Below are 17,165 nucleotides of genomic sequence, written 5' to 3'. Positions count from 1 at the left end.
CCTTCTTTCTGTAAAATAAGAAACATTTGAATCTCACCTGTGTCTTCCTCTTTTCCACAATTTTGTGTTCTGTTTCACTATCCAAGTTCATTGATTTGCCTCGTGAGGTGGATCATCTCAAGCTTCAATTGATTCAGCTTTGATGCTCTGAACCCAGACCATCGATGCACAAATTACTGTGTTCCAAATCTTCTCCCAGACCCAAACTCCAGTTCATATTTAATCTTTAATTAAATGTGAAGCAGGCCATTCAGACCATCAAATCCACATGCATCCTCCGAAGAACATCCCAAGGAGACCCACTCCATCACCATATTGTTCTCGTAGTCAATCTATCTAGCCTGCACATCTTTGTGGGAGGAAATGGAGGCATGGAGAGAATGTATAAACTCCAGTAGGACAGTTACCCGAGGGTAGAATCAAATTCAAGTTCCTAGCGCCATGAAGCAGTAGTGTTAACCACTTCACCACTGTGCTGCCCTTATCCATAATAGGTCCCCACATTGTGATTTCTCCCTGTCTCCTCGAGTCTATCACCACTTCTCATTTGCTTGGTATTTTGGGTAACAGACCAAATCTTCTCTCTCCATCTTTCTGTCTGTCTTTCTCTGTTTTTCTCCCACTGCTTGCTCCTGGATCCATCCTAACAGGGTTCAGGCTTAACTCTGGATATGAACTTTTAGTCTCAGTTTTAATTTGGCTCTGAGATTTTTGCTGCTTCAGGCTCCAAACCAAAGCACCGTGGATGTAACCTTCCAAAAATAAAAAGGCCACTGTCATCGAAAAGGACAAATTCCACAGACACTGAGGAACCCATCAATAGACTGAAGATCGTATGAGGAAAGGCTGAGGCACTTGGGGCTGTTCTCATTGGAGAAAAGAAGGTTTAGGGGAGATTTGATAGAGGTGTACAAGATGATTAGGGGATTAGATAGGGTTGACAGTGAAAACCTTTTTCCGCTAATGGAGCCAGCTGTTACTAGGGGACACAGCTTTAAATTAAGGGGTAGTAGGTATAGGACAGATGTTAGGGGTAGATTCTTTACTCAGCGGGTTGTGAGTTCATGGAATGCCCTGCCAGTAGCAGTGGTGAACTCTCTCTCTTTATGATCATTTAAGCGGGCATTGGATAAGCATATGGAGGTTATTGGGCTAGTGTAGGTTAGGTAGGCTTTGGTCGGTGCAACATCGAGGGCCGAAGGGCCTGTACTGTGCTGTATTTTTCTATGTTCTATGACTATATCACACTAGTTTGAATTTAAACGAGATCGCATTCTGTTCATGTTATTTGATCAAAAAGTCCCAGAAATTCCTCCTAAGTAATCCCATGGTTTATGTCCATCCTTCAGTCCACATTCCTTCAGAAAGAAGGATTTTCTCAGTTTAGTACATCCCAAAGGGATTTACAAAGATAACGTTTATTAAGCCAGCTGAAGTGGCAGTCCCTGTTGTAATGTAGGGAAACGGCAGCTACTTTACACATACCAAGCTTCCACAAACAGTAATATCGTTGGAACCAGATCATCTTTTGTTTCTTGAGTGCTCTGTTGTGAGGAAGAATTATTGGCCAGAAGACACATGGGCTATTTCTGGTATCTTCAAAGTTTGGGAGAAGATTTGTAGCTCGGGTGCTCGTTGTTGTGGTTCTGTTCGCAACACAAATTCCCAGCTCCGCGAACAAAACCACAACGTTTCTGGTATCTTTTGCAATAGTGAGAATGGTCTGAGAGAAGAGATGGAGCACTTGATTTAAATGACTGAGGTAATGCAACATTTCCTTAGTAGTGATCCTCCAATAGTGCAACAGCTCCTTTGTAGTGATCCTCCAATAGTGCAACAACTCCTCATTAATGAGCATGCAACTTTTTTCACTATCTTCGAACAAATTATCTGGAATGTATTCTGATATACACTCAGTACCACTTACTGAATTGCAGCTTTGATTGTACACTGTCCTGAATCACAAAAATAGAAATCCTGCACAGATTCACAATGATCAAACCCAGCTATATCTCGCAATTATTATCAGACCATGTTATGTCAAAATATCTCCAGTTTTGTCAAGAATTGAGAATCAAAAAGTCATTACTTTGAGGTTTTATGATCATAAAAGTTATTTACAAATGTTGGAAGTGACCAATTGATCTGGACTGAGTGTTCACAAACAATTTGGAATGGTGAGGACAGTGAAAGGTGAGAGTTTCCTTTAATGCTTATTGTAACAGGCTTGAGCAGGACAGCATACTATACAACTGACAATGTATCCAGCGATGTCTGAACAACACAGACAGGTAAAATTTGAATAGCAATACATGCAAAAGCATAACAATTTTCTTGAATTATATTTAGTATTATTCAGGGCACAAAAATTATACATTGTTAACAAATTATTGACTATGTGATCCAGAAGATCCAGGACACATTGTTGGTTACCGTTATTCATTGGAACCTGACGCTTTCGTCCCTCTCCATTGATGTGGATAGGGGTCTGCCCTCCATCTTGCTTCTGGAAGTCAATGATCAGTTCTTCTGTTTTGCAGACTTTGAGACAAAAATTGTTATCATTGCACTATGAAACCAAGCACACTATCGACTTCCTATATTCTGACTCATTATTTGATATGCAGCCTACAACCATGATATCATGGTAGATGTTCATATGAAATGTGGCCAATCAGTCATGCGTACAGGGAGTGTTTGGGGGCTGAGGATGCATCCTTACGGGGCCGCAGTGTTGAGAATTATTGTAGAAGAGGTGCAGTTAACTACCTTCACTGATTGCGGTCTGTGCATCAGGAAACTGACGATACAGTTGCAGAAGTTAGAGCCGTGCCCTAGGTCTCAGAGTTTTGAGATTACTTTAATTTGGATTAAAATGTTGAAGGTGGAGCTGCAGTTGATTAGTAGGAGCCTGATGTAGGTATCCTTATTAGCTAGATATTCCGGGGACAAGTATAGGTCTAGGGAATTGTGTCCACTGTGGACCTGTTCTGTTGACAGGCAAATTGCAAGGGAATGAAGTAGTGTTATCATGTTGCTCCACCTCTTTCACCTTTCATTCCATTCCTCATGTGACTCCTCGTTCCATTATCTGCTGCATCTAATGTTGGCTCTCAGTTACTTGGATTTATTCCTCAATTGAATTATTTTTATAACTGGATATTTCACTGCATATATTAACTGGTGTCTGAATGCTCTCTGCGTCACCACATAAATAAAAGCATTTGTGCAGCAACTCAGATTCCGCAGCATGAATGCGATTCTTTCAAATGTACGAAAAGCAGTGTAATTCAAAGAAACGAGAAAAAGAGACTCGAAGTTACTCTCTGTGCCTGATCCCAGATTGTAAGTAATGGCAAGAAGGTCATTGTTGTTCAAATCCACATGAAGTCTCGAGAATCTGAACCTCAGTAGCAAACTCTCTCTAAATGAATCATTTGCACCTTTAAAAGGCAGAGGTAAGAACATGAGCAACAGTTTATTTGTACCAACATGGTCACATATTCAATGTTTTGTTCGGGTTGGCAGTGGTTGATTTGAGCTACTTTATAGGTTACTCTGACTGGCTGGATTTTCCCATAGGACCACAACATCTACACAAAGGCACCCTGCATGAGTAAATTAACAATATTGTACATTTAGCACAAACATTGATTGCAAAATTCTTGCAATCAGTTTTGGAATTCTACAGCCCAGATTTCGTCTAGAATTTTAGGTCCACACTGTATGAACTATAATATGGGATATTAAGTCACTTCACAATGACCGGGAGTGAATGCAGTCCACAATATGAAATTTTATAAAATGATAAAATTTTGAGTCCATCCCACGTTTATAGGATTCAACATACCAACAATTTTATCCATGGAAGTATTCAGCAGTGAATCCAAGCACCATACCCCAGGTTAGGTGCCTACCACAATCATAAGAAGTTCAATATTTGGCACGGAGTCCACGACCTGTCTGAGACTGTACTCCACTGCTCCCACCCAAATCCATGCAGCATTGGTTATTGCAACTTTCTCGTTTAGAATTCACACTTTTTATCTGGGATGAAGCAAAGCTTCCTGCCTGATGTCCAGGCTCTCTCACACAAGCTCCTCTCCTTGTGAACAGAGATCCTCCTCCCATATTCAGAGCACATGCTGGGGCTAAGAATGTCCATCGGTTACCCAACACACACCTTGCAAATCACTAGAATTGTACTAAAGCTTGTTGTGGGAGACCCAAACATTGTTCCATTGCCTGGCTTCAGAGACTCTCTCTGAATTCAGGCCAATATTAAAGGTTCAGGGAGATGATGGGCTCATGATCAAATACTAGACTCACAACAATCTGGTGACTCTAAGATGATTGTTCACATTTTTTGACCACTTCTTGTGATAGGATATCCTTATGTGATGTTCATTTTCACGAGCGTGCAACTCCCAAAATTGACCCAGTTTTGAAGATAAGAGATCCTTAATTTGATTCAGTGTAATTTTCTAAAGTAAGGAACACCAACGCATAAACCCATAGACCACAGGGGAAAGGATCTGTCTTCTGGCTTATACACCAGTAGTAGTTGGGAAATTCGTTGGACAAGACAAAATAAGCTTTGACATGGACCATCCACTGGAATAGCTGACATCCTGAATCCAGCAAGATATCAGCACCAAGCTTCCCTACTTTCCCCTTGGTTATTTCTCCTGCTGTCTCCCGTGTGGGACATTCTTTTGGACAATAACCACAGCTCAGGTTCAGAGCTATCATCTCTCAGATGTGGGAATAATGGTTGATTTTGTTTGTACTGCACAATGTGGTGCGTTGTAAATGTTGTTGGAGATGCTTTCAGTGAGACACATGGAAAGCATTCCATCCCATCCAAGCTATACTTTCTGGATGGTAGACATGGATTGGAGAGACAGACAGGGAGCTTATTGCTGCTGTAATCAATATCTGCCATACTCCTGTGTCCACAGCACTTGCATGGCTGGACCAGATCATTTTCTTGTCAGTGTTTGGGCCAGGTTGTTGTTAGCCATGCATTCAGTGACAGGAATGTCACTGAAAGCCAATGGCATATTGGTAAATTCTCACTTCTTGGGGATGGCTATTCCCTGGTGCTTGTGGGATACCAATGTTACTTGTCAATTACCAGACCAAGCTAGATGTTATCTCACTGTATAATGACACAGATCTTTTCATTATTTAAGGAGATGTAAATGATGCTGAATATTGTGCAAACATGAACAAACCTCTCTACTTTGGAAATGGCAATGGAGGGAAAGGCATTGATGAGGCAGCTGCAGATTTTAAGGCCAAGGTACAAGTGTGAAGAACTCCTGCAGAGATGTGTGACGGCTGAGAGGCTTGACCTCCATCGACTATAACTATCTTCATCTGTGGTCAGGATGAAACGTGAGAGTGTTGTAATCTTGGTGAGTTCAGTTTTTCAAGGAGTACTTATTGTGAATATGTGTTCACAATGTATATGTTTAAGAGCTGAGCATTTGTTGTCAGTAATTAAAATTTAACTGCAAAAAGAGCAGCATCTGATTGAGATAAATACAATCAATACATCTGTAAATCCAAGTCAAACGATCCTGAGTTTGTCACACTAGAATAAAGATGTGATTGTGCTGGAAGGTCAAAGGCTGAGGGGAAAAAAAAACAGGTCAATGTGTGACACAGTTTGAATGCCCAAGAAAAGTCAGAATGTTTGTCATTATCACACTAAAGGGATAGAAATACTCTCAATTCTGGAAGTGGGCATTGTGAACTGTCTTAGTGACATGTATACCAAGGGCAGGCCGAAATAACTCGTTATGTTGAAGATAAAGTTAATCAGTCATACTTTTCAATATTTCATGTACAGGTTGTTCTGTTACAATGTGTTTCATTAGCACAAAATCTCTATAATGCAATTGACAAATTGACAACACTGTTTCTAAAGTGCAGAATTTTAAGGAGTGTCTTAGTTATAATACTGTTCCGGCTCCATTAGTTCAAATGGTGCTCTTATTACGCAATTTTCTTATAACACCGGATTGCACAAAAGTGGAATTACCACATTATAGCAGAACTGACTGTAAGTGTCTCCTTATTCTGCAACTATGTTCCCTCGTTCAAGACTCCTACATAAGTGGAAACATCATCTCAACATCAACCCTGTCAAATCCCCTCAGAATTATGTATATTTCAATAAGATCACCCCTTACGTTTACAAAATGCTAATGAGTAAAGACTTAATCTGGTTATCATTTTTCCTAAGTCAACCCTTCACCCCAGGAATCCGTCTAGTGAATCTTTTGAACTGCCTCCAACACCAGCATCTCGTTTCATAAATATGGAAACCAGAATCATACACAGTACTAAAGGTGCAGTCTCAACAATCTGGACAGTTGTAATAAGACTTCCCTATATTTACACTTCCAACCCATGGTAACAAAGCCCAAATTCCACTTGTATCTTTAATTACTTGATGAACATGCATGCTAACCTTTTGTTTTACTCACAAATCTCACTTTGCTGACCTTTTTGAAATCTTCCTCCATTTATAATTGTTTGCTTTTTGATTCTTCCTAGCAAAGTGTTTGACCTTACACTTTCCAGCATTAAAGCTCCAGCTTCCAAGTTTTTGCCCATTCACTCCATGTATCTACATCCCCTTGCAGATTCGTTATGTTCTTACCAGAATGTTCCCCCACCCCACCGCAGCTATTTATATATCATCAGTAAATTTGAATACATTATACTCTATTTCTTTCTTCAAGTCATTAACATAGATAGCAAGGAATTGAGATGCTGGGACAGGTTCTGATGGCACTTCACAAATTACATCTTTCCAACAAAATGTCTATTAATCCCAACTCTCCATCTTCTGTGTGTCAATCCAGTCTCAATCCATGCTAATATATTACACTCAACACTGTGAGCTCCTGTCTTGAGCATTAACCTTCCATGCAGCATTTTAAAAAAAACCTTTGAAATCCAAATGCACTCCATCTTCACTTTTGACACCTCAAAGTCTGTCCACCAGCTAGAAGGTGCAAGTCAGGAATGTGATGGAATACTCCCTACAGTACCACATCCAAAAAGAAGTATGCCTCTTTTTTTGAAAGACGAGTACAGCTAAAGTTGGGGTACAAAACTTGAAAAAAATTTAGTAATGCAAGATATAGAGATGGAATTTCCATGAATAAGGGTGATGACAACTAGAGTTTGTTTTGTTAGAATATTCATTCAGCATTCAAACACTTGGTAATTGGAAAGGCATGTCAGAGGTAGTCAGAGATACTCCTACTTATGCAAGGCCACTGGCTACATTGTTCCTCTCCAGTTAGTTACCCACACTCAGCATAATTTTACTTTGAGAGATACTCCCAATGACACCTGAACACTGGGGTAAGTTGTTCTGATTTAGCTAGGATCCCACACTCAGCGAAATTCTAATTGAAAGATGCTAACTGAATCACAATGCCACTGGAATTAGATATTCCCTTCAGGCTATTGACCCACACGCAAAACAGTTCTACAGTGAAAGATATTAGCAATTGAGGTCATTTTCCTATTCATGGTCCCACATTGACTACAATGCTGCTTTTTCAGATACCCACAGGAAAGCGAGAACACTGGGTCACAAATTCCTTATAACCAATTCTTTTTGTTTACTGACACAGAATCATTGGCTGGTCAGCATTTATTTATCAACCTCAGTTGCCCTTGAGAGGTGATGTGAGCTGCGTTCTTGAACTGCTGCAGTCCATGTGCTGTAGGTTGCCCTACAATGCCATAAGGGCATGGATTCCAGGATTTTGACCCAGTCTGGCATTGAAGGCATGGTGATATATTTCGAAGTCAAGATGGAGAGTGGCTTGGAGAGAAACTTTCAGGTGGTAGCGTTCCCAAGTATCCACTGTCCTTGATCTTCTAGATGGTACTAATCATAGTTTTGGACAGTGCTGTTTCAGGACTTTTAGTGAATTTCTGCACGTATCCTGTAGACTGAACACACTGCTGTCAGTGGTGAAGGTAGTGGCTGTTTGTGGATGTAGTGCTAATCAAATGCACTGCTTTGTTTAGGATGGTGTCAAGATCCATCAGTTTTGTTGAAGTTTCACTCATCTAAGCAATTGGGGAGTATTCCATCACACTCCTAACTTGTGCCTTGCAGGTGGTAGACAGGTTTTGGGGAGTCAGGAGGTGATTTGTTTGCTACAGTATTCTGAGCCTCTGATCTGCTCTCCCAGCCACTGTATTGATGGGGTGAGGCCAGTTGAATTTCTGGCCAATGTTGATAATGGGAATTTACTGATGTTAACACCATTGAATGTCAAGGTGTGCACAGCTAAAAGTATATAACTAACTGACCATGGGGATTCACAGCCTTGTTTTCAAGGGTGGAGGATAACGCACAGCTAAAAGTAAATAACTAACTGACCGCGAGGATTCACAGCCTTGTTTTCAAGGGTGGAGGATAACGCACAGCTAAAAGTGAATGACTAACTGAACCGCGGGGACTCACGGCCTTGTTTTCAGGGGTGGAGGGTAACGCACAGCTAAAAGTATATAACTAACTGACTGCGGGGATTCATGGCGTTGTTTTCAGGGGTGGAGGGTAATGCACTGCTAAAGGTGTATAACTAACTGACCGCGGGGATTCACGGCCTTGTTTTCAGGGGTGGAGGGTAGAGTACAGCTAAAAGTAAATAACTAACTGACAGCGGGGATTCACGGCCTTGTTTTCAGGGGTGGAGGTTAAAAGACAGCTAAAATTAAACTACTAACTGACCGCGGGGATTCACGGCCTTGTTTTCAGAGGTGGAGGGTAGAGTACAGCTAAAAGTAAATAACTAACTGACAGCGGGGATTCACAGCCTTGTTTTCAGGGGTGGTGGATAACGCACAGCTAAACGTAAATAATTAACTAACCGCTGGGATTCACGGCCTTGTTTTCAGGGGTGGAGGTTAATGCTCAGCTAAAAGTAAATAACTAACTGACCGCGGGGGATTCACGGCCGTGTTTTCAGGGGTGGAGGGTAACGCTCAGCTAAAAGTATATAACCTACTGACCGCGGAGATCCATGGCCTTGTTTTCAGGGGTGGAGGATAACAAACAGCTAAAAGTAAATTATTAACTAACTGTGGGGATTCACGGTCTTGTTTTCAGGAGTGATGGGTAGAGTACTGCTAAAAGTATATAACTAACTGACTGTGGGGGATTCACGGCCTTGTTTTCAGGGGTGGAGGGTAAAGTACAGCTAAAACTATATAACTAGCTGACCGCGGGGATTCACATCCGTGGTTTCAACGGTGGAGGGTAATACACAGGTAAAAGTATATAACTAACTGACAGCGGGGATTCACAGCTGCGTTTTCAGGGGTGGAGGGTAATGCACAGCTAAAAGTATATAACTAACTGACTGCGGGGATTCACTGCTTTGTTTTCAGGGGTGGAGAGTAATGCACAGCTAAAAGTATATAACTGACTGACCGCGGGGTTTCACGGCCTTGTTTTCAGGGGTGGAGGGTAAAACAGCTAAAAGTAAATAACTAACTGTCCGCGGGGAACACAGGGAGTAACTGAAAGCAAACTGAAAAGGTGGTGTCACAGAACTGCCTCCTGATTGGCTGATAGACAATCTATCTGAAATTTGAAAAAAAATTTCCAAATGAACTAGATTAACTAACCAGGGATAAACTAACTCATCAGTTAACTAACTCTGTAGTGATGGCCGGTCAGGTGATATACTGTAGCTGTGTGCTGTGGGAGCTGGCTGATCCCAATGCGAGCTGCAGTCACCCCCTCTGCAGCAAGTGTTGTTTGCTGGAAGTACTCCGGCTCAGAGTTGATGAGCTGGAATCTGAGCTTCAAACACTGTGGCACATCTGGCTGAGGGCCTTGTTTGTGTGCTGCACACTGCAGGTCTAGCAGCTGGCTGGAAAGGGAACGTGGAAGCTGAACACCAAGCTGTTGACCCTGGGAAACATTTAGGAGCTCAAGAGGGGCTACGCAAGTTGGAGAACTGTGAAGCCCCTCTTTGAGTCCCCAGCGGACTGGTGGGAAACAGTAAAAGGGAACATCAAGAGGTTCTTCATCCTTGAAGGTTTTCAGGAGGTGAGAGAGAGGCTGGGAAAACTGTCCCAGCTCCAGGAAAGTATGCAGAACCTGCTCCTGCTGCAGACGAGGGGGGACGATGTTCAGGAGGATCTCAAGGAGGTGAAGGACCAGCAAGCCTCGCTCTTTGCCTCGGAGGCGTCCAAGATAATCTTCCAGTCCCGGGTCCGCTTGGTGGAGCAGGACGAGACATGCTCACGTTTTTTTCTTCCAGAAGGTGCACAAAGAGAGCTCCATGCTCAGCAGCCTGAAGGAAGAAGATGGTTTGATAACGTCATCTCAGGCTGACGTCATGAGGATCAGCAAATCCTTCTATGTCAGTCTGTATGACTCGAAGTCAACCGACAGCGCGGCCTCCCAGTCGTTCCTGTCCTTTATCATGGAGGTCTTAGATGACGAACACGCAAGAGGCTGGACCAGCCGCTATCTCTGGACGAGCTGACCAAGGCCCTCGCGTCCTTCGAAAAGAATAAAACTCCCAGAAGCGACGGCTTACCGGTAGAGCTCTATTCCACTCTGTGGGACTTGAGTGGCCAGGACCTGCTGGATGTGTATGTCAGTATGCTTCGGGCAGGTACCATGAGTGAATCCATGAGGAAAGGCATCATCACCCTCATCTACAAGCAGAAGGGGGAGAGGGAGGAACTCAAAAATTGGAGACCAATCTCACCGTTGAATGTGGATTACAAAATTCTGTCAAAGGTAATCACCAACCGGGTCAGGTCTGCTCTGGGGTCAGTAATTCACCCTGACCAAACCTGTGCTGTGCCGGGCAGGAAGATTGCTGAGAGTCTCGCACTCGTCAGGGATATGATCGCCTACGTGCAGGACAGAGGGTTGGATACCTGCCTGATCAGCCTGGACCAGGAGAAAGCCTTGACAGGATATCACACAGGTATATGAGAGATGTTCTCTCCAAAATGGGCTTTGGGGAGGGAACCTGTAATTGGATCAGACTGCTCTACACCAATATTGTCAGTGCAGTCTCAATCAATGGGTGGGAATCAGATAGCTTCCCAGTCCGATCTGGAGTCAGGCAGGGCTGCCCTCTCTCTCCTGCCTTGTTTTGTGTGCTGCATAGAGCCATTTGCCGATTCCATCAGGAAGGATGCGAGCCTGAGAGGGATGACTATTCCGGGCAGCAGGGGCCTGCAGGTTAAGGCCTCCCTGTACATGGATGAAGTTGCCGTTTTCTGCTCGGATCCACTGTCCGTGCGCAGACTCATGTGCAAGTGTGACCAGTTCGAACGGGTCTCAGGGGCCAAGGTAAACCGAGGCAAGAGCAAGGCCATGCTCTTCGGGAGCTGGGCCGACCAATCCTCGATCCCCTTCACCGTCAGGACCGACCACCTGAAGGTGCTGGGTATTTGGATTGGGGGGGGGAGCTGGGGGCGTGCGCCAAGTCTTGGGAGGAGTGTATCAGTAAAGTGAGGCAGAAACTCGGCAGATGGAAGCTACAGTCACTCTCCATCGTGGGAAAAAACCTGGTCATCAGGTGTGAGGCACTGTCATTGCTGTTGTACGTGGCACAGGTCTGGCCTATTCCCAGAACCTGTACCACTGCAGTCACCCGGGCCATCTTCCAAATTATATGGAGATCAAAGATGGACCGGGTCCAAAGGGACTCGATGTATAAAGTTCTGGGCAACGGTGGAAAAAATGCATCCAATGCCACCCTCACCCTGATGGCCACCTTTGTGTGTGGCTGCATCAAGCTGTGCGTGGATCCCTGGTACGCAAACACCAAGTGTCACTACGTACTGAGGTTCTACCTGTCCCCGGTGTTGCAAAGGATGGGCCTGGCCTCGCTGCCGCAGAACGCTCCGAGTAGTTGGACCGTTCCGTACCACCTGTCCTTCGTGGAGAAGTTTATGAAGAAAAACACCTTTTGACCACAAGTCCATCAGGAAGTGGTCAGCATGTAGTGTCCTTGACACCCTTCGGGAAAAGGACAGGGCGGATCCTATCGACCAGTTTCCTGAGCAGACTGTCAAAGCCATTTGGCAGAATGCCTCATTACCAGAACTTTTCAACAAGCACCAAGACATGGCTTGGCTGGTGGTGAGAAGGGCTCTGCCTGTGAGATCCTTTATGCATGCACGGACTCTCAGCCGCACCGCACACTGCCCTCGAAGCGGCTGTGGGGGGGACGAGACTGTCACAGACCCCCTTCTGGAATGTGCCTATGCAGAAGAAGTCTGGAGAGGAATGCAGTGGTGTTTGTCAAGGTTCATCCCGAGCAGCGCCATGACGCAGGACTCGGTGCTCTACAGTCTGTTCCCTGGGACGCACACCGAGATGAACATCAACTGTGTGTGGAGGACCATCAAATCGGAGAAAGACACTCGGGGCGGTCTGAAACCTGTTGATCTTCCAGCTGAAGGAATTGACCCCAACTGAGTGTTGCAGACTGGCACTTTCCAAGGTCCAGGACTTTGTGTTGAGGGACGCGCTGAAGCTTGGGGCAGCTGCTACCAAGGTACGGTGGGGAAGGCCACCGTGTAACATCTGCCTGCCTGAGAACAGGGGGCCCATGCAGTAAGGGGGCTCTGTTGATCCCCCAGCTAAATATGTGGAGAGTAATCGTACAGACCTGTACATATGAATGATTACTCTGTCTCTGTAGATCAAGAAATGGAATGTTTACGTATGGATGGCATGACCAATTGTACAGATCATCAAAATATTTTATGAATAAAGTATATTTTTGAAATAAAAAAAAAGAGGGAGAAGTCCCTGGACGCTGTGTTTCAGCAGGCAGTCACACCTGGTAGATTAAGTGTCATAAATTCTGTCAGAGGCCAAGGACAGTATGGTGTGTTTGAAAGTGAGGCTGGTAGAGGGATCCAGGTAGAGGGGCTTCAGCTTTTGTCCTTGTCCAACAGGTACAAGGTACTTGCTTTCTGTGTGGGTGAGGAACAGAACTGTAGGGAGGATGAGCCAGCTGACCACGGCACAGTGACACATGACGCCATTCAAGAGGAGGGTGCAAGAAGGCAAGAGGTAGTTGTAAGGGGTTCTATAATGGGGAGGATTGATAGCATCCTTTATAAGCAGGAGCGAGAGTCCTGCACGGTGCATCGCCTGCCCTGTGTCAGGGCACAGGAGATCTCTGACCAGCTTGAAAGGAGATTGGAGCGGGAGGGTGAGGATCCAGTTGTTGTGGTCCACATTGTGACTAACAACATAGGCAAGGCTAGGAAGGAGGAGCTCTTTGGAGATTATCAAGCACTAGGAACAAAATTAGGGAACAGGTCCTTAAGAGTTATAAACTTCATGTTATTATCCGAGCCAAGTGTAAATTGTCTTGGGGATAAAAAACATTAGGGAAGTGAACATGTGACCAACAGAGTGGTGTGAGAAAGAGTGGTTCCATTTCGTGGGCGATTGGCATCAGTTTAGGAACCACATGAATCTGAACCAATGGGACAGCCTCCACCTGAACTGATCTCAAACCAGTGTTCTAGTGAAAAGGATAAATAGGGTGGTCACTCGGACTTTAAACTTGTGAACTGGTGCTAAGGGAAGGGGAAAACGATAGGAGGTATGATGGCAAATAGAAAGGAAAGTGACTGGTTAGCATGTGTGCAGGAGGGTTTAACTACATGGCAGACTATGAAAGAAACTAAAAGGAAGGATAACTCAGGAAATAATGTTAATGAAGGTGTTAGAATTCAGCAAGTGGTTATAAAACTAGCAGAAAGGCATTTTTACCTGAATGCTCATAGCATTCAAAACAAAGTAGAGGAGTTAATGGCACAAAACATTGCAAATGAGTCTGATTTGGTAGTCATGACAGAGACATGGTTGCAGGATGGTCGTGACTGAGAGTAAAATATACAGGGATCAGACTATTCAGAACAACAGACAGGAAGGTAAGGGAGGTGGTGTAGCTCTGACATTTAAGGATGACATCAGGGCAGTGCTGAGAGATGATATCAGTTCCATGGAGAATAGGGTTGAATCCATTTGGGTGGAAATTAGAAATTCTAAGAACAAAAAGTCACTGATAGGCATAGTCTACTGTCCAGCAAATAATCTTACATTGGGGAAGGCAATAAGCAAAGAGATAACTAACGGCTGTAAAAATGGAACAGCAATTATCATGGGGGATTTTAATCTCCATTGGTCGAACCAGGTCAGTCAGGGTAGCCTTGAGGAGGAGTTCATTGAATGTATCCGCGATCGTTTTCTTGAACAGTGTGTCATGGAACTGATGAGGGAACAAACTCTCCTTGATCTGGTCCTGTGTAATGAGACAGGAATGATGAATGATCATAGTTAGGGATCCTCTGGAAGGAGTGATCACAAGTTGGTTGAACTTAGAATATAGTTGGAAAGTATGAAGATAAAATCCAATACCAGTGTCCTGTGCTTCAACAAAGGAGACTACAATAGGATGAGGGAAGAGTTGGCCAAAGTAGACTGGAAGCAAAGATTCTATGGTGAGACTGTTGACAAGGGGGACTTTCTAATCAATTCTTCAAAGTGCTCAGCAGAGGTGTATACCAGTGGAAAGGGAGGACTCTAGGAAAAGTGGTAATCAGCCATGGGTGTCTGAGGAAATAAGGGAGGCTATCAAATTGAAAGGAAAAGCAGGAAACAAGAAGACTGGGAAAACTTTAAAGGTCAACAGAAAACCACAGAGAAAGCGATTTAAAAAAAAAGTAAGAAAGACTATGAGACTAAACTAGCTCAGAATATAAAGACAGGTAGCAAAAGCTTCTATAAATATATAAAACAAAAAAGTGGCTAAAGTACACATTGGTCCTTTACAGGATGAGAAGGGGGATTTAATATTGGATATGAGGAAATGGCTGAGACATTGAACAAGTATTTTGTGTGGGTCTTCATCGTGGAGGACATGAATAACATCCAGTAATTGACAAAAGAGATGATGGTAGGTGAGGACCTGGAAACAATCATTATCACAAAAGAGGTAGTGTTGAGCAAGTTAATGGAGCTCAGGGTAGACAAGTCTCCTGGCCCTGATGGAATACATCCCAGGGTGCTAAAAGAGTTGGCAGGAGAAATAACAAATGCATTGTTGTAATTTTCCAAAATGTATTGGGACAGTTGCAGCAGTCAAGTGTGTGGTGCTGGAAAAGCACAGCAGGTCAGGCAGTATCCAAGGAGCAGGAGAATCAATGTTTCAGGCATAAGCCCTTCGTCAGGCAGTTCTAGCAATCTGGAAAATAGCAAATGTGATGCCACTGTTTAAAAAAGGAGATAGACAAAGATGGGGAATTATAGACCGGTTAGCTTAACTTCTGTAGTGGGGAAAATGCTTGTATCTATTATCAAGGACGAAATAGCACGGCACCTGGATGGAAATTGTCCCATTGGGCAGACGTAGCATGGATTCATAAAAGGCAAGATATGCTTAACTAATGTACAGAATTCTATGAAGACATTGTGAGCATGATGGACAACAGGGACCCAGTGGTTGGGGTGTATCTACATTTCCAAAAGGCATTGGACAAGTTGCTGCACATAAGGCTGCTGCATAAGGAAAAGATGCCTGACATTACGGATAATATATTAGCATAGATAGAGGATTGGATAACTAACAGGAAGCAAAGAGTGGGAACAAATGAGTGCTTTTCTGGTTGGCAATCAGTGAGTAGTGGTGTACCTCAGATCAGTGTTGGGACTGCAATTATTCACAACTTATATCGATGATTTGGAGTTGGAGAGTATATACAGTGTGTCAAAGTTTGCAGATGACACTAAGATGAGTGGTAGAGCCAAGTATGCAGAGGACTATGAAATTTTGCAAAGGGACATAGATAGTTTAAGTGAGTAGGCAAAGGTCTGGCAGATGGAGTACAATGTTAATTAATGTGAAATCATCCATTTTGGTAGGAATAATGGTAAAAAGGACTATTATTTGAATGGTAAAAAATTGTAGCATGTTGCCGTGCAGAGGGACCTGGGCGTCCTTGTTCATGAATCACAGAAGGTTGGTCTGCAGTTACAACAGGTAATTCGGAAGGCAAACGGAATATTGTCCATCATTGTGAAAGGGGTTGAGTTTAAAAACAGGTTATGCTGCAGCTGGATAGAGTGCTGGTGAGGGTGTACCTGGAGTACTGTGAGCAGCTTTGGTCTCCTTACTTAAGAAAGGAAGTACGAGCACTAAAAATGGTGCAGAAGAGATTCACGAGGTTGATTCCAGAGTTGAGGGGGTTGGCTTATGAGGCGAGACTGAGTAGACCAGGATCATATCCATTGGAATTTAGAAATATGAGGAGGGTGTACTATCAAAATTTAATTAGCAGGGATCTGTGAGAGTAACAGAAATCAGCAATACTCAAAAAAAATCATTTGAACTGACAATAATCAGCCTTTATTGTAAATACTGGCGCAGTTTGGCTGAAACTTGAGAAGAGGATCCAAATCATTCCCTATTTCCTTTCCAAGTTTTGCAACTTTAGGCGTGTGTTACATATTTTAAGAGATGCTGATGAATTTACAGATTATCATGAAATGTATGTCATCTGTAACATTGAACCTTAGCCTGAAAAAACATTAATCATTTGCGTCATTGCATAACTCTGTTTCTGTTATACGGACCTTTTGTTTCAGCTAACGTCTGCAGTTTGAAATATACAATGAGCCATTAAGAAGATTTCTAAAGTCTCAACAAACTTGTGGAATTTGTTTATATTCAGCCTTGTCCTGAAAGCTGTTTCTGAGCTTTTGCACAGTCCTTTTATCTGACTGAATTATAACTCAAGAGTTTGACCAATCTTTTCCCATCATGTAATATTATATGTTCCCTGTATTACCACATTTCCCCTTTTTGTCATATCACAACAATCAATCAGTAATATAGGCACATTGAAAATCCGACTGAAAATGTATTGGCACAAGCAAACACATAACCCTATTCCTACTAGCAATAGTACTGTGAGCAAAAAGGCTTTAAAGATCAAATCAAACATTCTGTGAACCAACCAACTCAATGAACTCCATGGGATCTAATCGTGGAGTACTTTAACAACACCTTGTATGTTGCTTAATATGTTCAACTAGGTTGGTCATATTTCCAGAGCTATCTGGA

Source organism: Hemiscyllium ocellatum, chromosome 19 (genome assembly GCF_020745735.1).
Source record: "Hemiscyllium ocellatum isolate sHemOce1 chromosome 19, sHemOce1.pat.X.cur, whole genome shotgun sequence".
In the NCBI taxonomy this organism is placed as follows: domain Eukaryota; kingdom Metazoa; phylum Chordata; class Chondrichthyes; order Orectolobiformes; family Hemiscylliidae; genus Hemiscyllium; species Hemiscyllium ocellatum.
The sequence above is the reverse complement of the archived record's forward strand: the minus strand, read 5'-3'. Positions refer to the sequence as shown.